This window comes from Theropithecus gelada, chromosome 2 (assembly GCF_003255815.1).
Source record: "Theropithecus gelada isolate Dixy chromosome 2, Tgel_1.0, whole genome shotgun sequence".
Taxonomy (NCBI): domain Eukaryota; kingdom Metazoa; phylum Chordata; class Mammalia; order Primates; family Cercopithecidae; genus Theropithecus; species Theropithecus gelada.
In genome coordinates, this window is record NC_037669.1 from 148,909,983 (window position 1) to 148,935,443 (window position 25,461).

The following is a 25,461-nucleotide window of genomic DNA, read 5'->3' on the forward strand; positions in this document are numbered from 1 at the left end:
GGAAAGGAAAGCAAATTAAAGGAATGACTGGAAAATAGAAAGCAAAAATTAAGAAAGAAGTGAAGAGAAACCAATTGAAGATTGCAGAGATAAGCAAAAGTAAAACAATGTGTGAATTAAAAAGCAATTTTGCAAAAGTAGAGCATTCCAAGAATTATGAAATGGTGATGTGGAAGATAGAGGATTTTTGAGGTTAGAGTTTGCTTTTTTTCATAGCTCTGTTACCTATGGCCAGATACCCTTTCTTGCTCAGTCTTCAGTTTTATGGACAAATGTTGGTTGCCACCATCTTGAGAGAAGTCCATCTTAGCCATCAATTATTTCTTAAAGGTTCTGGTATCTCATTAACTACCTGAAAACTTTCTGATCTCTCTAAGGGAATCTAGTTCTTAGAAAGTTATTGCTGGTTTTTGCTCCTGGTTGATCTCTCTTTGGAAGCAGAATTTGCCCCTGCCATTGCTTTTAAGTATCTGATAACCCAGTTTGTTCAAAATTATAAAAATTTGACTAAAGAGTAAACACAATGAGATGTACAGAAAGAACTCGGTAAATCAGAAATGAGATAAAAGATGTTTTTGTTCAAATTCTGACAATGCTATGAAGAAAGCTTTACAATGAAGAAAAGGAATAAAGTGAAAAAAAAAAAAAAACCTTGAAGACAAGAAAATAAAAGTTGGAGCCCATCAAAAATTTTAGCTTAGGGCAGTGACACTAAATTCAGATGATGTCATAGTTTTTGTCTCACTTTTCATTAGGGGTTTATTTCCATATGATTATAGACAGACTAGCAAAAATAAAAGCAGATTTACACTCTCAGTCATATCTCTTCTCATGGTAGTTTATCCTCCTGCACATTCATTCTAGAAATTGCTATGCTGCCACCACTACACAAATATATATTCACTTAGATAATGAAGTTTTTGTATCTTAGCTATGCTCTGAATTTATACATAGAGAGTAGCAAGCAAACAGTTTCAACTATGTGGCCTCTTAATATATCTGTTATTTTAGAGCAAATTATCCATTTGGCATTTATGTTCATTCTATTGTTCACCCAGAACCCAGGCAGTGTGTCCTGTGAACCTCATAAGTTAGGCTATGCCAGCCACCACCAGTGTAGAGATTAGCCCCTCACCCTGAGATCAGTTTGCTGGCCTGAACCAAAGAGAAATTGTCACAAGGCTGAAAGAAACTGGCTGTGTAGTTTGGAGCTGTTAAAGTTTCATTTCAGTAAAAATGAATCATGCAAATGAGGTATCACAAATAATTATTGACAAAAGAAAAAGAAGAATATGTAACTTTATACACACCTATATCAGTCAGGGTTCTCCAAATAAACAAAATCAGCAGAAGTGCTTTACATATCATATACATATAGATTTATTTTAAAGAATTGTTTATACAGTTGTGGGGGCTGGCAAGTCCAAAATTTGCAGAGCAGGCTCTCTGTCTGGAAATTCAGGCAAGAGCTAATACTGTGTAGTCCTTAAGCAGAACCCTTTCTTCCTCAGAAAAGCCTAAGTTTTGCTGTTAAGTCCATGCAACTGATTGGATGAGGCCACAAACCGTATTGAGGATAAACTCCTTTACTTAGTGTCAACTGCAGATATTAACCACATCTACAAAATACCTTGGGTGTCAACAATGACACCTAAGTTAGGGTTTAAATGAATAACTGGGTAGTCTAGCCAGGTTGAGCCATAAAACTAATAGTCACATCACCGAATTTATATTCAATTAATGCTTAATATTCAGACTCAAAGGTAGAAAACCCCTCTTAATTTACTATTGTTATCAATAAAACCAGTCACTCACATAGTTTTGTTTTTTTCTTTTTCATAGCATAAGTAGTACATACATACCTTCCCCTAAAAGTTTTCCAAAAACTACAGAATAAAAGTTATAAAACTTAACATTCAATGATGATGAACAATGCCAAGCACTGTGTTCAGTGGTTTACATTTATTACTTCATTGCACCTCCCCAGCTCTGCAGGAGGCTGGGAGGGTCTAGAGATATAACAACACAAGTGTACTACTGATTGGGTTGGCCTCTGCTGCAACAGGGGCTCCCCTGTTGGAAGGAAGCCTATGGTGCCAAAACTGATGATTAATTAAGGTTCATTATGATTCAACGTGGGCAGCAATTCCAAATTATGGAGTACAAAGAAGACACTGATAAATGGGGAGATGAGAAAGGGAACTAATGTTACTGAGTAGCGATGCTTTGCCATCAGGCATGTTATTTCATTTAGTTCTCTTCATTTAACCACTCTTTTTGTTTTATTTAATTCTTACAACCACCCTCTTTGATGTGGAGGAAACAAATCCCCAGATAACTTAAATAACTTTGTTTCTATAGCTAGTGAGGGTCAATTTCACGATTCAAGCCCAGATTAGTCTCACACTAAAGTCCATCAAGACACCTAAATAAGCTTGATTATTAACAATTCTATATCCGTGATATCTCTTACTCTACCTATAAATCCTCATGTCTCAGTATGTTCATAAATTCACCATTAAAACAATGAATAATTAGGACTCCTTACATGATACAGTCCAGAGCTCACATCTTGAACATTTATTGGCAATATATTGGTGTGATAACAAGGTTACAGGTTTTTGTCGGTCACCCAGAAAGCACCACCATGAAGAGTCCCCAACTTCTGAATCAGATCCTCAACTTTTTAGGGGCAGAAAGTTAAATATTCAAAGACTCCAAGAGTGGTTCAGTCTGACAAAAGATGAACTCACTGTAGCCAAGCTCAAAGGAGGCAGTAGTACATACCAGACACCAAATTCCTAAATCGCCAAATCCCCATCGTGGAGGGGAGGTATGGGCAGGGGGAGATACTCTTCAGCCATAAGAAGGCTCAAGTCACAGTCTTGTCCTAGAGCCCCTCCTATCCTACTCTTTCCCCCTGGCTCACTCTGCTTCAGCTACCCTGTCCTTCCTCAGGCACACCAAGCACACTTCTGCACCCAGGCCCTTGCACTGGCTCTTCCCTCAGGCATTTGCTTGCTTCCTTCTTTACCTCTTTCATTCAGCTTGTCGGTGAGACCTTCCTGGCTGTATATCTAAATGTCTAACAGGAGCTAACTCTCTCACTCCTTCCTGCTTTATTTTTTTCACCATAACACTTAACCACCATCTCATACAGAATGGACTTTGTTTTAATAGTTTCCTGCAACCAGGATATGTGCCTTCCATAGAAATTGGGTCTGTTTTCATTCCGTGGTATGTCGTCAGGGCATAGAAAAATTCCTGGCAGGGAGTGAACACTCAATAAATATTTGTTGAAGGAATGAATGAATCAATTAAGCAAGCAAGCAATATTTTCTATCCAGGGCACCTTCATTTCAGGCATTGATGTAGCAGGAAAATCCAATTAATTATGAGAAGGCGGCTAAGTGAGTCTGAAAGCAGAGCAAGAAAGAGTGGATAATATTAATGTTTTCATCCAGGCTACCCTGTGTAGACCCCCAGCCTAAGTGTCTCACTCCCTAGACAGGAACGGCCACTCACAGCAGACTTAAATCCCTATTGCTTGAGCTGACCTCCTTCCTATGGTTGGTCCCTCCTTTGTTAGGTTTGATTAGTACAACGATCTGGCACATTCAAGCCTAGCTCTGGCTTAGAAGCCATTCTCTGAGTGACGTTGAATACATATGTCTTATGTCACCAATCATGTTGATTTTATTATAACAAACTCAAAATTGTAAAGCCACCTATCATCCTCACTAGCAATCTCTTATAATGAGGAAGCAAGAAGAAGAAATCGATGCCCCCTTATTCGTATTTTAAGACATCAGATAAAACTATTTGCATGGATACGCGGTGTTACAGCTGGTATGAGAACCTCATGTTGCCTTATTCATAGGTGACTAATGATGTTGCTTGACTATCTCCTTTCTAGAGTCTCTTTCCATTCTCTCATTTACCATCTCTCCCCTTAAACATGTGTATAAATTAGCCCTACAAATGTGAATGACACAGGATAAGAATGACCTTTTCCAAAATAAAAAGGGCAGCCTAACATCATTTTTAGCATTTCCTGTATGCCAACATCAATTGAAAATAAGGACTCATTATGTGGTTGCCAACATTTTATAAGTGTAAAGAAAGTGCAAAGAACAATGGATTGGCAAGTTGACACAGTGACAGAATTACATAAAGCCACATGGATGGAGATTTCCTTTCCATCACTGGTTGGAATGAAGGGTGCGCTGAGGTATTGCCAACAAAATGAAAAGCCCACAGCAGGACGTGTGGATGCTGAAGATGCTTGCATTTCCCATTCTAAAGGGTCTGGCAAGGAAAGTGGCAGGTACCAGACCCCATCTTGTATAGGCTAACGCAGATTGGGAATCCACTTCAAGAAATGTAAACATAAATATCAGGGGCATTCAAAATGATACTTGGAAACCACGTATTTAATAGATTTAAATGTAATGGCATTTTAGTCTTAACTAAAAAAAAAGAAAAGAAAAACCTTCCCCTCCTAAAACTTGACAGAATTTTTTATATCCCACACAGTCATGCTTATTTTAAGTCATAGGTATGAATATTGTGAACAGCAATTTCCATTTTAAATAATGATCCTGTACTGCAGTTTTTTCCCTATCCTGACTAGCTGAAACACCCATGAATTATTTATTGGGGTAGTTTGCTGTGGCCTTGTGAATGACTTGAGTTTACTTCACAAAAAACTCTCAGAGGAACAAGGAATGTTATTTCTGTGATCCCAGTTTTATAAATGAGGTCACTGAGCCCAAGAGAGGAAAAAGGCACATCCAAGGGTACTGATGGACTTGGAGCCAGCGTTTGTAATCAACAGAGAACAGGCTGTGTCCACCTAAGCAATCCAAGGATCTCAGTTCAGGTGGCCCATCCGGTGAGTTCTGGTAGCTTGAACATGACTGTGATGCCATTTTCATAAGTGTTCCTAGTGTATAATTGGTTGTTTTAGTCTGATAACTTCTTTGATGGTTCAGCAAAAGCCTCCCCCGTCTGAAGGAGAGGTGTGTTTTACTTTCAGTAGCAAGCAAGAGAGATAGCAGAGGATGTAAGTAATCTTTTGTTCAATGGATACTTTGATTGCCCACTATGTGGAGGCAGTATACTAGGTACTGAGGATAGTCATGGTTGACCTTCACAAAGTCTTGCTTTGTACCTCACAGTGGCAAAGTCCTTTGAAATCACAGGTGGTCCCTAGCACAGGAAAGGAAGGCACTGGCATCATCAGAATTTCATGGGGGGATGAACTCTTTAGGGGAGCCAAAAATTAAAATCATTGGTAGCTCTCACTTGCAAAATGTAAAGATAACTCCACAAGTAGTTTCAGAAAGCAACGAAATTTCAGAATATTTGAAGTAAACATAAGCAATCAGCTTCCTAAAGGCTCTTCCTAAACACACTCTCTGATGGCATCCGCACATGAATATGCACATAGCATTATAACTGCTTCTCCCGGGAAGCTGGCTGTAGGGAGGAGCCCAGCTTGCATTGGGCTGCAATGCAGCCATCACTCCCATCCGCTGGTTAATAACACCGAGAATACTATTATTATTTTGGGGTATTTAGATTGGCTTTTGGTCATCCATATCCTCGTGGGTGCTGCTGTAGAAAAATCTCATAGAAAGTCTTTGACTTAGCACCTAAGTAAAGTGGATTATAGCTTCCTGAAAGAGGCTGGGTTCAGTGGCTCAACCCTATAATCCCAGCACTTTAGGGGGTGGAAGCAGGAGGATCAATTGAGCCCAAGAGTTTGAGACCACCCTGGGTAACATAGCAAGACCCCATCTCGACAAAAAAAAAATTAACTGAGCATAGTAGCGTGCACCTGTTGTCCTACCTACTAGGAAGGCTGAGGCAAGACGATCACTTGAGCCCAGGAGTTCAAGACTGCAATGAGCTATGATTTTGCCCTGCCCTCCAGCTTAGGCAACAAAGTGAGATTCTCTCTCTTAAAAAATCCTGGGAGAAAACATCAGCTTCTTCCTGGACTCCTGTGTTCTTATGATTTTTGGGTAGGAATCAACACAGGGGAATTTTAACAGTGTCTGGAAACACGTGCAGTCTTTTGTTCAGGTAACAACTTGGATCGTCCATAATTTTTTCTTCCGCATAATAGGAATGATACATACTATCCTCCATTTTGGCTGAATCCATCAGAAAAGTTGGCTAGTTATTAAAACAGCTTCCTACGGATGGCAACTGATTCACTGGCCTCTCAGAACCAACACATTTAAAACAGTTAAATAGTGCAGTTTTCTCAAGACTCTATGGCCTAAATACATTGCACTATTCTTTAGTCAGTATAAACCTCTTCTGGAGACCTGACAAGTGACTACACGTTTGACTTTATGAATTGTTACCTAATCACAATGGATTCCCCACTGTGATGATAAAATCTTGTGGGTCCCAAGATGGTAACTGATTTTTGTACAATGATCCTGGGATGCTACATAAGCTTTGGCATCTCTGCTTTGTTTTGCTTTTTTCCCTGGAAAAGTTTTAATAATATTTCTATTAAATGAAAATGCTTTCATATTTCAACTTCACTTTACACAAATGATATGAAGATCTAGATTTACACAAATAAGAAATCAGAAGGTCGCTCCTCCCATTGTAGAATGGATAAAATAAATTCCTTTAAATCAAATTAAATATATTTATTATTTTTTCAGAGCAAAACACCGTATTTGACTTTCCTCATTCATTTATTCATTCATTTATCACATTTATCAAGTCTACCACATGCCAGGTACCATCCTGGGCACTCGTGATGCACCTGTAAAGAAATTCCCACAGAGCTATCATTCCAATATGGTTCTGTTTCAAAATTTCTGATTTACGGAGATCTTTTCAGGAACACATCTATGGTATACAGAAAGACACAGACATTCTACTAGTGGTTTTTATCAAACAGAAGAAAGTCTTGTTCTGCGGCCAGAAGTTATTGATTTGCTATTATAGCCTATCTGCTTACTAGTTATGTAATTTTAGGAAAGTTATTTAACCATTCTGTGTCTCCATCGCTCATCTGAAAAATGGGGATAACGGAAGTCCCCACCTCATGGCTTTGTTTTGATAATTAAATGAATTAACACAAAACACTTAGAACAGTGCTCAATACACATATTATCATTATTATTTCTACCTCCACATGTCTTAAAGAGAGGCATCATGTAATGTGTATAATATTGTCATTTATTATCTGAGTGACTAAGTTTTCCATTACTTTATATACCTGTAATAATTTTTAGTTGCAACAGCTGTATTTTAATACCATTTCAAAGTCTTTAGTTTCCATAAAGGAAAGGTTTCACTTGGGCTATAAATCAGACATAATTCTTCTTCTTTGATTTTGAGTAAATGGATGGAGCTGGGTGTTAAGCTGTTCTTTTGTGTCCTCTGTTCTGCACATGCAGTTGTTTCATTTATGACTTTTCTAACTTATAGTCCATCATCTCATAGTTATTTTTCTGGAAATTACACTACAGATAGCAATTTTGACTTGATAGAGAAGTGAAGCAATTTTTCTCTTCCACAATGAAAGCAATACAAGCCTTTGATGATAATTATTCCTCTTGTACCTTACTGTGATAAAGGAAATCTTTCAATTGCACCTTTCAAGTGAAGCCATGGTGTTTTGTTATTAGCAGTGTGGTGTTATATTGAAGATTTCTAGGTCAGTACTGAATCATTTTATTAGGAAAAAAAGAGAAAGGAAAGATGATAGGGCTTAAAAAATATGTACTACCTTAATACTGCCAGTACTGAATTTAGTTTTAATATTTCTTTCCCATGAAAAAAAGAGTAGAATGTTTAAATGTCCTTTAATTGTTACTTGGTCACTCCTTTTCAACTGTAGGAGCCAAGATATTTGCAGGCTGCCAACGAGTTCATGAGCTACCAGAGACACATTATCAGCATGGGCCATGGCTGCCAGCTACACATATTACCACTGCCAGTGAGACACAGTCCTGGGTCTAGCTCACAGACTGCAGTTATTCAGCATTTGTCTGCATGTGAAGCTGTGATAGACATCACACAGAGTGTTGGGCAGACATGTCTCTTCCCTAATTAAGGTTCACTTCACAAGGTAGATGATGGTGATTCTCAACGTATGTCAAACCAACTCATGAGAAAGAGCAGGCAAAGAGATTATTATGCTGGTGATTAATAGAGGAAAAGCTTGTTGAAGAAATAAATGCTTTTCTTCCAGTCATGTGGGAAAGGGTCCATAGAGGAACTGGGATTTCCTAACATAAAATTAAAACACCAGAAGGGAGGAAGAGCTTTCCAAGAATAGGGAGTGACATGGGGAAGGTCCTGTGGTGAGTGTGGCATGAATAGATGCGAGAGAGCCTGAATAACCCACCTGAAAAGTACAGAATTACAGGAGAGAGAAAAGAGGCAGACTCGAGGGGCAATGAATAAGCCTTTGAAGTCAAGCGTGAAACCCTTATTCCCAATGCCTAGTGTGATCAGAATTCTCTCTTGTTGGTTAATATTTTACATTTTTTTTGGTTACTCAAATGGCTAAAGGTAGAGTGATGTGGTACAGGCTACATTATCCTTTCAAGTTTGCTTTCTGTCACAGATCTTACTGCTGTGAGGCTTGGGTTAGTTTTCCTATTTCTTCCCCCAGAAAAAGATAATTATTCTATTATATTTTATTCAATTATTTTAACTAAATTGAATTTTAATACTTCTTCCTTAGGGGGCAAAAAGGCTTCTGCCTTCTTCTAAGCCACAAAGATAAAGAAATAAATGGTGATTGCCCTTAAGATGCCAGCATCCTAATGAGGTAGATTGGTGGCACCATCCACCAATGCTGAGAGTTATCACAAAGTTCTGAGCAAAAAAGTGTTTTCTTACTTTGTTCAGGCTGCTATAACAAAATACATTAGACTGGTAGCTTATAAACAATAGAATTTTATTGCTCACAGTTCTGGAAGCTGGGAAGTCCAAGATGAAGATCCCAGCAATGTCCATGTCTGGTGAGGACCCGTTTCCTGATCACGGGATTCACTTTCTTGCTCTATCCTTATGTGGTGAAGAAAGTAAACAAGCTCTCTTAGGCCTCTTTGATTAGGGCACTAATCCCATTCATGAGGGCAGAACTCTCATTTCCTAATCACCTCCCAAAGGCTCCACCTCTTAAGGTGATCACCTTGGGAGTCAGGTTTCAACGTGTGAATTTAGGGGGACACAAACATTCAGACCACAGTAAGTGCTATGGAAGCCAGAGAGGGGTACAGCCAACTAAACAGCTTTGGAGAAGCCAGGAAGCCACACTGAAGTGACTTGGGAAGTGGGTAATAAAAGAATAAGAATCTGTGAGGAGCAGGGCTGAGAGTGTGAAGGACTTTGTGGCAAGGAAACAGCTCAGGCAAAAGCCTGAACAGGGTGCAGAGTGTTCAGAAAATGATGAAAAGTTCAGGGCAACTAGTGGGAAGTGAAACCAGGGAAGTATCACGTGCACAGATTGTGTAGGACTACATGCGTCACGGTTAAGAAAATGGATTTTATGTTATTGACAGCAGGAAACCAATGCAGCACTTTAAGCACAGAGCCACAGAGTCCTGTTTGTTATAGTGCAGAGAACTGGTGGCTGTATGAAAGCTGATCTGACAGGGAGACGAATAAACTGAAAATAATCCACGATCCAGGACAGCTTCCCCGTGAAATACCCACCAGTTTTCTGTGTGGATAAAAATGTAGACAAACATGTTTCATTCTACTTTGAAAACTATTTTAGAGCATTCAGTGTGTGTTCCCAATATAAATGAGTTAATATATAAAAGTATCATTAAGAGATTATTCTTAAATTTCCACTACTGAAAATTATCCAGTGGTGTCATTGTTAGGGCCAGGGTCTACTAGAATGTTTTTTAGCTAAAAAGCCAGATCAGTCTCTAAGCTTGTCTTCTAGTGTTTCAGTTTCCTGTCCATAGTCAGAAACTGGAGAATTTCAACTAATCTAACAAAAGGTTTTAACTAATCTAACAAAAGTATCTGAATTGCAATTCATTTTCAAATGAAAAGTTGTTTTTGTTCTTAAACTGATAAACTAGAATGCCACCAGCCCCTGAGCCACGCTCAGCTTCCTGGAGCAGCCTCTCGCCAATAGTGACTGGCACTGTGGCCTTTTACATGTAGGAGAAGAAGCATCAGAGAGCTAACCTTTTTCCAAAGGAAACAGACACATCCTGAAACCATTGCCTTTGACATCCCTTGAAGCCATTTCCTTGGAATTCCTTGAAATCTACCAGTGTATTAGGTTTCACTGACCTGTTGCCTATAAACATGGCCAGAACTGATTTCTAGCTCATGCAGGCTGCTAAGCAAATCTTTCCTTAATCCTTTAACATGTGTTTAATACCTCAAACAGGAAAGACTGTAGCAGCTTTATTTCCTCACTGCCCTGTCCCAGCAACTGCAAACACCTCTTCCCACATCCCTCGCTATGGACTAGCCCTTGGGTTACAGGTGTCAAGCCCTTTGCCTTTCCTTCCACTGGTTCATGTAGACACAGAATTACGCCTGGAATGCTCAAGAGCAGCGAGTGGGTGTCAGTCATGAGGGGTGGCTGACCAAGGCTGGCTGTGTGCACCGCAGACTCTAGGTGCTGAAGGAAGAGACGTCCCCAAAGTACCCCTAGGCAAGTGCCCCACATGGTAAACAACTCTAGCAGTACAAGCTGAGAAGTCTGGTATTTAATTGGCTTGGCCAACTTTTTTCCTTTTTTTCCCCCTTAGTCTAAAGTCCTCAGGCCTTCTCTGATCTGAAATATTCAGAAGATGAACATTATGGTAATTGGTAATTGTACAAGCACTTTGCAAACATCAAGTGCTTCATAAAGTTAAAATGATACTAAATTCAGTGACAGGTTTATAGGCCTGAAGGCCTTCAGACTCATTTTGCAGATATAAACAAAGAATTTTATTACATTTTTATTATTTTTAAATTCTAGCTGATTTCCTGCTATATTCAAGGTTATGATGAGCACATAAGTCTCTTCTCAGTCCACAGATATGCCTTATTGAGAAATCTTCCTCACCTCAATCTTCGGCTTCTACAAATCCGACTCTTTGGAAGATATCCCACTGTGGAATGGGTACTCCCCTCCACCATCAACTGTTCACCCAGAATCCCTCTCCTTGACGTTCCAGCAAACAGAAGTTGATGCTCTCCAGCTGAGGCCCTTCCTTCCTGGCCTAGCCTTTGTAAGAACTGTTTGTGTTCCTGTTGGGAACTACAGATTAAATCCCTGATGAACGCACCTATCTTTCTTGCTAGCTCAGTCTTTTGCAAACCTTTGAAAATGTTGTCTTGGCCATTTAGAAGAGACATAATAATATTTAAATCAGGGATTTTCAAAATGCTGATCATAACTCATTAGTGGTTCTCACAAGCAATTTAGTGGGTTCCTAACCAGCACTTCTTAATAAATAGTAGACTAGAGAAAATATCACAGTGCATTGATGAATTAGAAGTAAATTTTATTTCATAAAACTTGTTTCAGGGGTGTGTGCATGTACACTGGGTTGTGATATAACATGTATGCCTTAATGGGGTCATAATCTAAAAGCTTTTAAAACCTTGATCATTGCTGGTATAAAATTCTTGTGTAGGAACTCTCAGGCCTTTTCCCTAATTGCTTTAAGCGCCCAGCAAGTTGAGCAAGGAGCCATAAGAACACAAAGAGAGAGAACCCTCAAATCTAGGTTTATTTTGGAAAAGCTAACAGTTGGTGGATTCGAGCTGGACTTTGAGAAAAAGATGGAATTTTACTAATAGCAACTGGAGGGAGCCGAATTAAAGGCCAGATTTGGGGGAGAGAGAAGCAACATGGAGCTGTGGACAGAGCAATGAGTTTGAAGATCTAGCTGCTAGTCATCCCTCAGCCCCTCAGCTGTGGAACTCTAGGTTCCAGGCCTGCCCTGAGCCACTATTTTCTAATCTGTAAGATGAGTATAATTATATCTGTCCCACAGAGTAACTGTAAATTTCAAATGGAAAAAGGTGAATGAAACCACTGTGAACACTAGGAAGTACAAAACACACAACATACACGTTTTCTTTTTCTAGACAAAGCAAAGGTCACAAGTAAAGGTGCAAATATGGAAAACTGTTGTGTATGCTTGGGGTTAAGTGAGGATTGCAGCTTGGCACATATAAGATTGGCCAAGGAGGAGAGACTAACAAGATGTGTTCGGGGAAATCTGAAAAGATTTTGAGTATCAGGTGAAGGTGTCTACATTTGACTCAGTAGATAATGAGGAATCAGATGATTTGTAGACATAAGAGTGACATAGTCTTGTCTTAGAAAGATTGATCTAACAGCAGTGATTAGGGAGAAGTCATGGGGGCCTCAATTATGGTAGTTGCAATGGGAATAGAAAGGAAAAGTATAGATGCTAGAAAACTCTGGCCTCAAATCCATAGAATCTGATGCTGCATTATTGGGGGCATCAGGACTACAGAGAGGAAGGGTCAGGCAGGTGCCAGTTGTGAGGAAATAGGAGCCCCAGGTGACTGTGGGGTTCCAGCCCTCATGACTATAATTCTGCTTATGTCAGTCAAAGAAACAGGGAAGGCAGAAAGACTACTCTTGTGGGGAGACAATGTGTGTGGTTGATTCCCTATCTCCAGGTAGAATCCTATTTATATGAACCTGCTCCATTTACCTACTGAGCCAGTTCTTTGAGATAAACAAGCCACTTGCCCAGCCTTGCCTCACAGATGGAGTTCCGTAAACCTCTGAGTGAACTGTTTTTCTCTGAGTGGCTCTCTCATAGGGGGATGCTCTACAATTTATATCCTACTCAAAAATAGGCAGAATACTTATTTTAGTATTTTGTGCTAATTCAGTCTCATCAACTTGTCTTCTGTCTGTAGACTTCACTTAAGTTAATCCCCAGGTTAACTTATGTTATGAATACAACATTGATAACCACATCCTACCAATCAAGTTCAGACTCAATCGCCTACAATAGCATAGAGCATGAGTCAAATAGCTGGGTTCAGATCTTTGTCATCTACTAGCTGTGTGACACTGGGAAAATTACTTGAACTCTCTGAACCTTGATTTCATAATCTGTAAAGTGGGGACAATGACAATAATACCTATCTTGCAGGATATTTGTGAGATCCGCACAATTAACATACATAGCATAGGGCCTAGAAAAATTAGGCCCTTGATAAAGGGCTGCTCTTGTCATTATTATTAAAGGACATGAGTTAACGGGCCCCACCCTCCTTCACAACCTCGTGCTGAAGCTTTTCCCTAGTTCTGTGGGATGAGGCTTGTCCTGGTTCTATCCAAAGAAAGGAGTTTCCAGGGCTGACCTGGCGGGACCCACCTCTTTAGGAGCAAGAAGGTTATCACTGCCCGTCTCCTTTCTGGTAAGCACCTTTAAGCCCAGCTTCAGGCTCTTCAGAGAAAATTACTTTGTTCTAGCTCAGGGATGGTCTGAAAATGCTAAGTGTCCCTCACAAAGAAGAAACAGGCAAAGATGGGACTGCTACATGCGTGTTACTCCCGTCTGCCAGTAGCTGGGGGCAGAGAGTTGGAGACTGAGGAGGGAATAGGTCCCCCTGGCTGTAGTCAGAGACCTGGGGCAGCTGGCTTCCTCCTGCTCCAAGATCAGGGGATTCTTGGGAATCTCAACATGCAGTTGAACCCCAGCGGTCACAAAGCAGCAAGGTTAGTCATCAGAAGTTCTGATTTTGAGCCCAGGCTTTGCAGGCCACAGGAGCTTGAGCCAATCTCTGTAAGCTCCAGTTTCATTTGTAAAGTAAAAGAAATGCCCCTCCTTGTTTTTTAACCACAACAGCAACTCCCCTGTACCCAAAGTGTCCTACACACAATTTCATGAACTCCGAAGACCTTGGCAATCCATGACTCTCATATGGTATTCTCCATATTTGTTGATAGGCTTGGGAAGCAGAGTTCATTTTTTAGCCTTTCCAACCAAAACTATATTGCACCATGGAAGTGCTTATAACAAAGTATTCTGTAAGAATTCAGCCTTGTATTCACCAAACGAAAGACACTTCTATAAAAAAGGAGTGTATATTCACTCATGGTTTTATATGAAAAAAAAGAAAGAGATGCCTAGCCCTCTGTTATACACTTGGAATCTATTTTCTAGAAATATGGTGCTCTTGTCATGGTTTTTATCCTTACAAATTCAACAAAATGTAATAGCTCTGTTTGATGGCATATAGTAAGTAAACGTGCTTTCTTAGACTCCCAGGAAGTAAATCATTGGCATATTAACTTCCTATGATTCAGTCACAGAAAGCTCACGTGAAAACGAAAGAAATAAATGGAATAAAGTCCAACAGACTGCCATCAATAGCTGCTTAACTTCGGGCTGGGCGTGGTGGCTCACGTCTGTAATCCCAGCACTTTGGGAGGCCGAGTTGGGTGGATCACGAGGTCGGGATCGAGACCATCCTGGCCAACATGGTGAAACCCCGTCTCAACTAAAAATACAAAAATTAGCTGGCCGCCTGTAGTCCCAGCTACTCAGGAGGCTGAAGCAGGAGAATCGCTTGAACCCGGGAGGTGGAGGTTGCAGTGAGCCGAGATCGTACCACTGCACTCCGGCCTGGTGACAGAGTGAGATTCCCTCTCAAAAAAAAAAAAAAAAATGGCTGCTTAACTTCTTATCCAGCTTTCAACATGAGCTGGTTTTACCCTATTTCTGATAGAAACAAGGAAGCAATCTTACTTCCCTTATGATATGCCATGAACTCATCTTTTTATGAGATAATTTAAATTGATTGTCACCCTACAAATATCTTTTTCTAATGGCATCTCCTTCATTGTCTTGGTTTTGGAATAATCCTTTCAAGACAGAATTAGAAATAGCTGCTCACTCATAGATCTATAAAATACATCTCAAGTATTTGGAAGAGAGGGTTGAAAAGATAGCTGTCCCAAGTCTATCAGAACAACTGTGGACGAGTGTGGGCAGGGGACAACATTGGTGGTCTTTTTGTTAAAGAGCAAGAAGCGTTTGTCTCTCCTTACAAGTAAGGAAACGGAGGCTCAGCGAAGCTAGGACTAAAACCCAGTGCATAGGATTCCCCTATCTGGGTGCCCTTTCCTCACCCTATGCTTTATAGCTCTGGACCTTAAAGACATGTAGTTACCATTTAATTTCTGGTTTAGCCAAAAATGCCTGCATTTTCTTATGCCAGATTCTGTTTGGGGGAAGATTGAATTTCATTTTAATTCCTCCATTTATCTTTTTTTTTTTTTTTTTTTTTGAGACGGAGTCTCGCTCTGTCACCCAGGCTGGAGTGCAGTGGCCGGATCTCAGCTCACTGCAAGCTCCGCCTCCCGGGTTTACGCCATTCTCCTGCCTCAGCCTCCCGAGTAGCTGGGACTACAGGCGCCCGCCACCTTGCCCGGCTAGTTTTTTGTATTTTTAGTAGAGACGGGGTTTCACCATGTTAGCCAGGATGGTCTCGATCTCCTGACCTTGTGATCCGCCCGTCTCGGCCTCCCAAAGTGCTGGGATTACAGGCTTGAGCCACCGCGCCCGGCCTCCTCCATTTATCTTTTTCCTTTGGGTTATCTTCTTGATTTCCCCTTTTATCTTTCTCACCATCCATTTGTTAATGCAAACAAAACTGTTTCTGCTTCTTTCCCACAACTGCCATCTGATTAAACTCTACATAAGGTCCCTTCTTTATTAAAGCCCTAAGTAATTGGTTGTGATGCTTGTGAAGATTACTGGGCCAATACATGGCCACATTCAATGAAGAAATATAGCTAGGATGTTTCTTCTGAGGAAAATTTGACCTGTCATCTCCTAGCCTCACAGATTGGTATATTTTGGAGTTCTAGCCACTGCTTCAGTATATGTCTCCTACCAGGTCCAAGTTAAGATCGTTGAATTGTTAGATGTTTTTTATTTGAGGCTTAGATGGTGAGGAGAAAATAGAAAATTCTGTTTCCTTTCATCTGCTTCTCTTTTTCTGTCTGAAAAATAGAGAAAAGTTAGACTTGTTCTGGAACATAATATTATTTATTATTTGATAAAGAAAATTGACAAGAGTCATCTGAAAAATTTTGTAGAGTTTGAATATAAAGTTCTTCCTCACTATGTATTCTCTTATTTTCTATATAGTTAGTATTTTATTTCTTCCCTTTTCATTTTAACCACATTTTTGGTTTTTGTTTTTTATGAGACAGAGTTTCACTCTTATTGCCCAGGCTGGAGTGCAATGGCGCTATCTGGGCTCACTGCAACCTCCGCCTCCCACGTTCAAATGATTCTTATGCCTCACCCTCCCGAGTAGCTGGGATTACAGGTACCTACCACCACGCCCAGCTAATTTTTTGTATTTTTAGTAGAGATGGGATTTCACCATGTTGGCCAAGCTGGTCTCGAACTCCTGACCTCAAGTGATCCCCCCACCTCAGCCTCCCACAGTGTTAGGATTACAGGCATGAGCCACTGCACCCGGCCTAACCAAAGGTTTTATTAAAATGATACAATATTAAAATAGAACAGAAAATATACATACTACAGAAAAAGAAACAAGACTTTAGAATGGTTATTTTTAAGTTTATTTTCTGCAACATCAATAATCAGTTTTCTCTAGCAGTTAGCTCAGCCTTTATTTCATTAAGAATAATGGGAAAACTTAAGGAAGTTTCCATTTGAGTAAAGTTTTGGTTTCATCCTCTCCCTCCATTTTTTAATCATCTGGACTACAGTTCTTTTTATAGAATAATCTTCTTTTAGCCAAGTGAAAAGGCAAAAGTATTTTTTCCATAAGTTTTTTATGCTGAGAGAGTTGCAACTGGCATATTGGGAGAAATCTATATTCAGGTAAGAATATATATATATGCCTGGCTTTGTCTGAAATTTGTTTTGTCTGTGCTTGGGCCCTCCCACAAAGTCTAGGGAAGAGGGAGTTGTTAAAACTGGACCTAGGTCTCTTTGCCCTTTAGCTTAATTTAAAAAAAAAAAAAAGAAAGAAAGAAAAAAAGCTTTGTATGCAGTAGCTTTAAAGAGGACATTTATTTTCCTCCCTCTATAGACAAGCTGTATTAGGGTGGCATATGAATAAATGAGATCCTTCTTTGACCTGATAGGAACTCCAGTTCACTAATGTCTGTCCTTTCTCCACCTTCCTACTTATTCGGATTGGAATCCATTCTCCCTTATTTCTGTATCACCCTTGCAAACAGTCTAGATTCCATTATCTTTTTGTTATACCCATCTGGAAAAACCCTAAGCAGAGATGAAGCCAACATGTTGTTTTTCGGACACTATATCTGCATAGATGAGCCCTGTTGGAGAGATTTACACACCTGCAGAGACTGGTTCCCTTGTTTATTATTGATCAACAACTTCAAATAGACCCACACTACCCAACTATCCTGCTTTACCTCTCTTTTCATTTTTATCCTTAACTGCACCTAGCCCATTTGCTCTCCTTCTACTCATTCCTCAACCTACTTATCTGGTTTCCATCTCAACAACTTTACTAAAGCAGCTTGTTAGGTCAGCAATGACCATCATATTGCTAAACCAGGTGGATATTTTTCAGTTCTCCTCTGATGTGTCTTTTTAGCAACATATATGATATTGTTGGTTGCTCCCTCCTTGTAATACTCTTACCCTTATCTCCCCTAACTCAACACTCTGAATTTCTCCCTACTTCTCTGGTCATTTTCAGGTTCGTCTTTCTTTTCCATTAAATGCTGGAATTAATAAAGGTTCTATCCAAGGCCCCCTTCTTTTCTCTGTCTTCTATTGCTAGGTGATTCCATCTATATACTTGGATTACAATAACATGTAAACAAAAATGAATTTATACTCAAATTTATACTTCAGTCATATAGATGGAATTTATTTGATATTTCCATTTGTGTGACTCAAAGACACAGTCATGATATCCAAAACCAAACTCAGGAATTCTCTTCCAAACCTAATCCATGTTCAGCATTTCCTTCATTCTGTTATGCAAGCAAAAAGCTCGATTTTTCCTGGGTCCTCCCTCCCTCCCTGCCTCATCCAGTTATTATGGAAATCACCTTTTACCAGTTTTACTGCTTTCAGAGTTTACATTCACGATAAATACTTCAGAATGTTACGATTGTTTATTATTATTTGGTTGAATGTTTTTAAAGAACTACATAACACTTTTTTTTCCTCCAACACACTAAAACAAGAAAGAATTATAAATGGGGAAATGATGTAAGTGTAAAATACTGCACAGGGTCAAGTGTTTTTTGAAAAAAAACAATTACATGCCAGGAAACATTTTGTTTTTTAAAAGAAAAACCACATTAATAGTAGGCACCATTTCTGTTGCCTCCTCAAGGTCAGAGTCACTAAACTACACAGTGCTGAGACGGGTAAAAGACTGCAAGCAACAGTAAGAATTTCAAAAGGTCTAAATGGACTAATGCCTTGCCTTCTTAGGGCCATATATTTCTTACATTTGGTAGAGTTGTAAAAGAGTTTTAAAGTTAATTTTCTCATCATAAAATTTTGTAAATGGGCATCATCATATTGGATTTTTTAAGAGATCTGTAACTTGGCCTGTAAAAGAGGTGTCTCTTAATATATTAGAAAATATTATCTTTAGTTCAAAGCAGAGAGTAATACAGAGTTGGAATGAATATTTTGCCCTATTCTCTTTTAGTCTTGACTGCTTATACACTAGCAAAGAGAAATATATTCCTCTGCAAAGTCTCCTGAGAATACAGAGATAAATGCATCAGGATGTTGAATTGTTTGAGAAAATAAGAGCCGGACTTTTGCAAATAAACTCTTGCACCCATATGAAAGCTCAATAGTCATAGAAACTTTCCCAAATAATATGCCTTCCTCTGCCAATATACAAAGTAACCTTTGTCAGTTAATAATGAGCTAATTGTTAACCTGAACAACAGATGACATCAGAGAAAATTGGCATAAATTATTCCAAAATGAACTGTAAGTGAATCTGTCCACTTAATGAATCTAATTTACATGATTCTCCCTGCTGTTTCCTTTGTAAATAATCTTTTATTTAAATAATTGCCAGCCCAAAAGATGGAATCATAATTATTCTGGGAGTTACAAGGATTTGATAGGTAAACCATTATTTCAGTCATAACTTGCAAGCTGGTTAGACCATTGATCACTATACCTGGGTGTTAGTTTAGATAGAATATTGCTGAGGTAGTCAGCTCAGTACATTGTTGAGGTCTCAAGAGCAGAAAGACTCCTTGTTGGTAAACTCATGAGACCTGGAACCATGTTTCCAAGGCAGCAGTACTAGGTAAATATTCTAGGTGTGTATTCTCTGTCATTTTTAATGTATGAATAGCAGACAAAAGTGCTGCTTTTTGTACCTAACCAGGAATCATCTTTGACACCATCTGAAGAATCAGTGGTAGACTCACCACCTTCAGAGTCCTTCAACTTCCACCAGACCATTTAATTCATTTTAAGGGGACAAAATAGGGACTCCTGCAGTTTTCTCTCTGTGGTATTTTCTGGCTGAATCCAAGACCACATTATGAAACCATGCCATTGATTTTTTCCACTACTGCTTGTGGCAATTCTTGCCTAGCTGTTGAAAATTACTTTTCTTCCCCTCTTTACATCTTGGTAGAACATCTTATTCTGATAATTGACTATCTCTCATCCTCCATTCCCACACTTTGCCTAGAAAAAGAAAAGATTTTTAAAAGAATGCCCTCCTGTTCTTGCCACTACAAAAAAAAATCAAAAGGAATTTAACATTTCCTGTCACACACTCACACACAATTAGTCTCCTTAACAATAAAGAGGAAAAGAAATGGGGAAAAAATATCCACGACCTCTATTGGTATTAAGTCTATAGGATATGCTCTGCAGAGTCAAACCATCTAGTACAATCAAAACCATTATCTCCTCCTCTGGGTGTCTAACCTGCCCATATCAGTCATTTCAGTGAATAAAGGAATAAAGACTAGAAAATAAGATAGTTGCAGATTTGAGAAACAGTGAAAGTGTGGTGCTATGGATAGCAATGATATCACTTGTATTATTACAGTCATTTTTATATTACTAGCATTTGAGGATTATATCATCTAGCATTTGAGGTTGTTTTGACAATTTGTTCACATACAGATAAGAAAGAAGGAATGGTCTTTTCAAAGAGAGATACATGTTTAAAAGCGTGGCGTGTGTATATTTGCATGCACGTGCACCTGAGGCTGAACATGCGCCAGACACACCATACCCCACCTGAGTGATTAAATAGATCACTCAATAGGAATTTTGCAGGTCATTTTCAGCTTTCTCAGTCTTTTAAATAAGGTGATATTTTATGGTGCCCCCAGGGGTTGGTGTCTACAAGCGTTGCCTGATTTTAAAACCTTGCTTAAGTTAATCTTGACAAATCTGGCTATAGGCAGCTGTTTGGCCTTGAAGGTTATTTTATTTGTGAGTGCTGCTCTGGTTGCCACATAGACGGTGGCATTGGGTGGGGTGTTTAAAATCTGAGATAGTCCAATAAGAAAGTGAAATACATCAGCAATAAGGTTTATGAGTGACTTTATGAGGAATCATCCAGCTTCTTAGACAAGGGTCTGCTGGTCATAAGGGTGGATCACTTGAGGTCAGCAGTTCAAGACCAGCCTGGCCAATATGGCAAAACCCCGTTTCTACTAAAAATACAAAAATTAGCTGGGTATGGTAGCACATGCCTGTAATCCTAGCTACTCAGGAGGCTGAGGTAGGAGACTCACTTGAACCCAGGAAGCAGAGGTTGTAGTGAGCCAAGATGGTGCCACTGCACTCCAGCCTGGGTGACAGAGTGAGACATTGTCTCAAAAAAAATAAGAAGCTCTGGTGTTTGTTTCATTGAGAGATCCCTTCCTAAGGGACCTAACAAGCAACTTCTGTGATGGTCAGTAAAGTATGAGCCTTACAACAATAGTTTCCACGTTTCCACCTTTGCCTCCTACTGAGGTGGCACCGGATCTGGGTCCTGCCTGTGATACGGGATTCCCATAACACAGCTCCACATCCAGAGGCAGCTTCACCTGAAATCAGTGAAACTCAGCTTTCAGGGCTCTTCATCTGCATGGGTCCTTTGTAAGGGACCAGTGTTGATGTTCAAAAGTGTGCATTCTTTTTATTAAGAACGGCCTCCTAAATTAGGTAACCTTCAGACTTCACTTCATGAAATCTGGATCTATTGCTGTCCATGTGAGTAAACACTATAGGGAAAATATGATAAACTAATGGTCTTATAAGTATTACAACAAATTATCTGATTGTAAAAAATTTCAATCCCCAGCACCTATATAACACTGTATTCTGTATTTGCATATTGGAGTCATTTTGGTAAACAAAATTTTAATTTATTTGAACAGGGTTCAGAAATTCCTCAGGAAGTTTAATTCACAATTTGGTGTCTGAAGCTAATATTATTCCTCTCCACATTTCTCCTCAAACATTTGGCACAGCTTTTCCTACCATGGCAAGCAACTTGTCCCCTTCTGAAAAGTGTGTTAAATTCACAGATACCCAATAATGATTATTACAGCACATTTCATCCAACACATTTCATCCCTTGGTCTAAATTTACACTGTACAACTATGACCTGGGATGACTCTCCTGCCCTCCTTTGTAACTCAATACAGTTATGAATGGATGATTATTTTTATAAAATCCTACTCTGGAGTTCCCAAATTGACAGGCATTGGAGGCTCCCAAACTGACCCTATCTCAAGTATATATTCTCAAGACCAAAAGTTTATGAAAGCTAAGCCCCCTTAAGCCCCCACTACTCCAAAGGAACTGCAAAAGAAGCACATGAACAATGAAAAAGATCCTAAAGAAATTCACCTCCCGATCACAACAAATTAATGCTATCCTGAGATACATCCAGAGAAAGGAATTTATTATGTTCAATATAAGTGCCAAAAGACATTTGGACAGACTTTCAGCCTAAACGATAGTGAGAGGGATAGTCTTAATAATTTTAAGGATTTCTTTAGAACTTTCCTAGAATTAAGTGTCCTATTCAGCTTAATTATTCTGCTACCAGCAAAAGTGATAAAGTTCAGGTGATCCTAACTGCAGAAAATATGCAGAAGTGAATAAAGCCTTTTGCACTAATGACTAGCAAATTTCAATAAATTTCCAATCTCTCTTTTTCACATTTCTTGTAACAACTCATTTATATTGTCACTCTAGAAAGAGCACATAAAAGGGTGTCTGGAGATAGATTTCTGGATACTAAGAGAATCTTTACTGAGTGGAGATAAGACCTGAGCGGGAGACCTTTTATGAGTATATTCAGAAGTATAAACTGATGAATATCGTAAGGGCAAAAACTCAATATGATTGCATCTAAGATAGAATAAGGAGTTAATGCCCCTTTCCAAGAGAAATCTTGAAGAAGGTACAATAGTGAGCCCCAGGAAAGATCTGAACTAAAACCTCTCTAAGAGTCTCTTCAAAGCCTCCACTAGCTATAGAGTGGTTGCAATAGAGAATCATCTTGTTATCCATGAAGAAATTCCAGCGACTCATTAGTACCTGTTTTATTTTCCCACTATAGCCTCCAGGCCTACCACTGTGCCTGGCACAAAGCAGGTGCTCTAATAAATGTCTAGTTAACGTTGAATCAGCAGGTAATCAACATAGTCCTTCAGTTAAATGATAGTAATATCCCGAATGTATTCCTGTGAGAGACTTGCTTTATTTCAGGTTGGTGTTGGGCATTGTCTTTTGACCTCTACCCACTGTTTTATTTATTTATTTGCTTTTCCTTTAACTTCTGTGGTCCGGTGAGGTTGTGCACAGAATCTGGAACCTAAGACTGTATTAGGTCAGTCAGGCATGAAATTATAGTTTGTTGGCTGACAACAAGGCACAGGGTGCTCAGGAGATGAAGCATGGTATAATAGTATTGAGGGCTTCTAACATCAGTTTAATCAACCGTGATTCCAAGTCACTTATTATTGTGTTTACAGTGTCACAATGCAAAAAGTTCTCATGTTGTGTTCTTAGTGCTTTTGAGATTTCTTCTATGCACTAGTCTTTGACTTGGTTGCATTTTTTTATGTCAGTTAATACCTTTTTGGAAGCATAATTGTGTGTAGCGCACCCCATCATTCAGGCAGCAGCATCCTTTTACAGAAGCACTTGTCACTCCCAGAGTTGTATTAATAATTATTTTGAAAAACAGTGAACTGAGCAACAGTTGTTAACATGAACCTAATGAACAGAACTGAATACAACCCAGCTCAGCTTTGGAACAGGAAAAGAAACTATCAGAGTAGATGTGATTATTGAGTATTCCACAGTACAGCTCCCAACAATCTGCCCTTTTAGTCATTAACTATTGTTCACCAGCTACTGAAACATTTTTAAATGATGTGGCAATATAATGTGACGGGAAGCCTTAAGAACATCAGGGAAAAGAATCTGAAGAGTAATTTATTTACGTTAAGGAACAACATAGTATGCCAGTGTAGAAGGGGGGGGATATAACATAAAGGAGATAGCAGGGAAAAGGGATGCTATCTACCGTGTGAGAAATGAGCAGCTTGGGATTCAAGCAGAGAAAATCCTCAACCAAGGCTTGAGCTGGATAGGTAAGCAAGAGAGCTAGAAGCTGCGTTTTGCATTTCTTCCCTCCAGCCACTCACCTCATATGCAGCTGTGCAAATTGCAATTAATTATGAAAGAAAAAGATGACAGGCAATACATACTAGCAGGGAGGGAGGCTCAGGGACACTGTCCAAGGAGCCACACCATGAACCTCCACACCAGGAGGGAGCTCTAATGAGAATATTGTGAGATAGAGCAAAGCAGAATTGCAGGAGACTCACAAATAATTATTGATGTTGACTGCCACCATTGGTGGCAGGTGGTGGCACAGAGAAACCAAAATTCCATCCCTCAAGCTGTCAGCTGACACAGTGCCTTGTGTAGGAGACATCAATAAGATTTAAATTATGGCATCTGAAGGGTCCCAGCTTTCTCAACCACTCCTCGGCTGTAATTTATTAATAAGCCAGGAATGCTTACCAGAGAACAGAAGTGAAGAATTTTTCAGTTCACATAACATTCTTTTACGCAATAAGTTAAAGGCGGTGTGATGTTGAGTAACATGGATTCAAAACACATGGGTTCACACTGCCCCCCTCTCCCCGTTCGTTTTCTAGTATTTAAAATGGGAGAAAGTGTCAGGCACCACACTCACATTCATAATTCTGGTAATACTTTTGAAGCCTGGATATATAATCCCCAGCCTGCTTTAAGTTGTTTTTAACATAAAGATGATTGATTTGCCCTGGACCTTTCTGATTCTTTTCCTCTACCCAGTGGTTACTGTGAGTGAAAACAAGCACTCGTAAGGCCATTGGGGTGCAGTCAGGTGTAGCATTATTTTTAAACAATGCCTTTTAAATATATGTATTTATGTCCCAAGATCTGCACACACAAGTTTGGTTGGGAATGATTTAATCGGAAATAAATGATTAATCCGAGCTGTCTAGCTCTTTTGCTTACTGCTTTTCTCCCTCCCTCTTTCTCTCCATGGGTTTCACAAAGGTGTTTGTTAAATATAACACTGCCCCGTCTGCTTGTCAGGATTATCAGTCTGACACAGAGAAATACCGAGACAAAATAAGGCTAAAAATATTTACAATGTCCTTCTCTTTGTCACATTCCTTGTGCAAGCTGAAATATTACAGAAAACACAATTTACTTTTACTTATAATGAATCCTCTTAAAATGTATTTAGGCACAACTGGGTTGATGGCCATAACACTTTGATATTGCGGTGACAATGAGAGCTCTTTTGTTTCTTGAAACTCCCTGAGACCACTATGATAACACAGCCAGTTTTTCAGCCTGGTACAAGAAGTACACGTTCTGTATCTCTCCAAAGATATGTGAGTATATGTTTTAATGGGGCGTTTAATTTAAAGAGACATGCATGTTCGTCTCTTATATACAAAAGTCACTTAAATCGCATTCAGGGATCCCTCCTTTCTTCTTTTACCTCTTTCCTCAAGGCTAGAATAGCTAAAAGCATGTTACTGTCCCTCGTGGGACCATGACTGGTGCCACTCCAGCTCTGACAAGAAGAACCCAGGCAGATGCTTCTCCACCAACAAAGGACACAAGTCTAGGAAGAAAGGGTCTGGGCACAAGGCCAAGTCACCATAGGCTACAGATTCCCCTTCCCTGTCTTTAGTTCCCCCAAGAACCTTCATCCAGATTTGCCAAGCTGCTTCTAAAGTGGAGGTTTCCAAGGGTGGAAGCAGTTCAGAATCCCCTGGGGCACTTGCTTAGAGTTCACTTCATTGACACTAAAGCTTGGGATTCCAGCAGCCTGGGGATAGGGCCAAGGGAGCCGGATGTTTCTCCAGCGTCCCAGGGGATTCTGCTACAGCAGGTCATCAGGAAAGCTCC

The 25,461-nt window shown here is 39.6% G+C and overlaps 1 protein-coding gene across 2 annotated transcripts in view; it reads left to right on the top strand.

The window, feature by feature from the left end:
• Positions 1–25,461, top strand: part of SLC9A9 (solute carrier family 9 member A9) — a 591,811-nt gene that overhangs the window by 491,086 nt on the left and 75,264 nt on the right. The window lies entirely within an intron of this gene.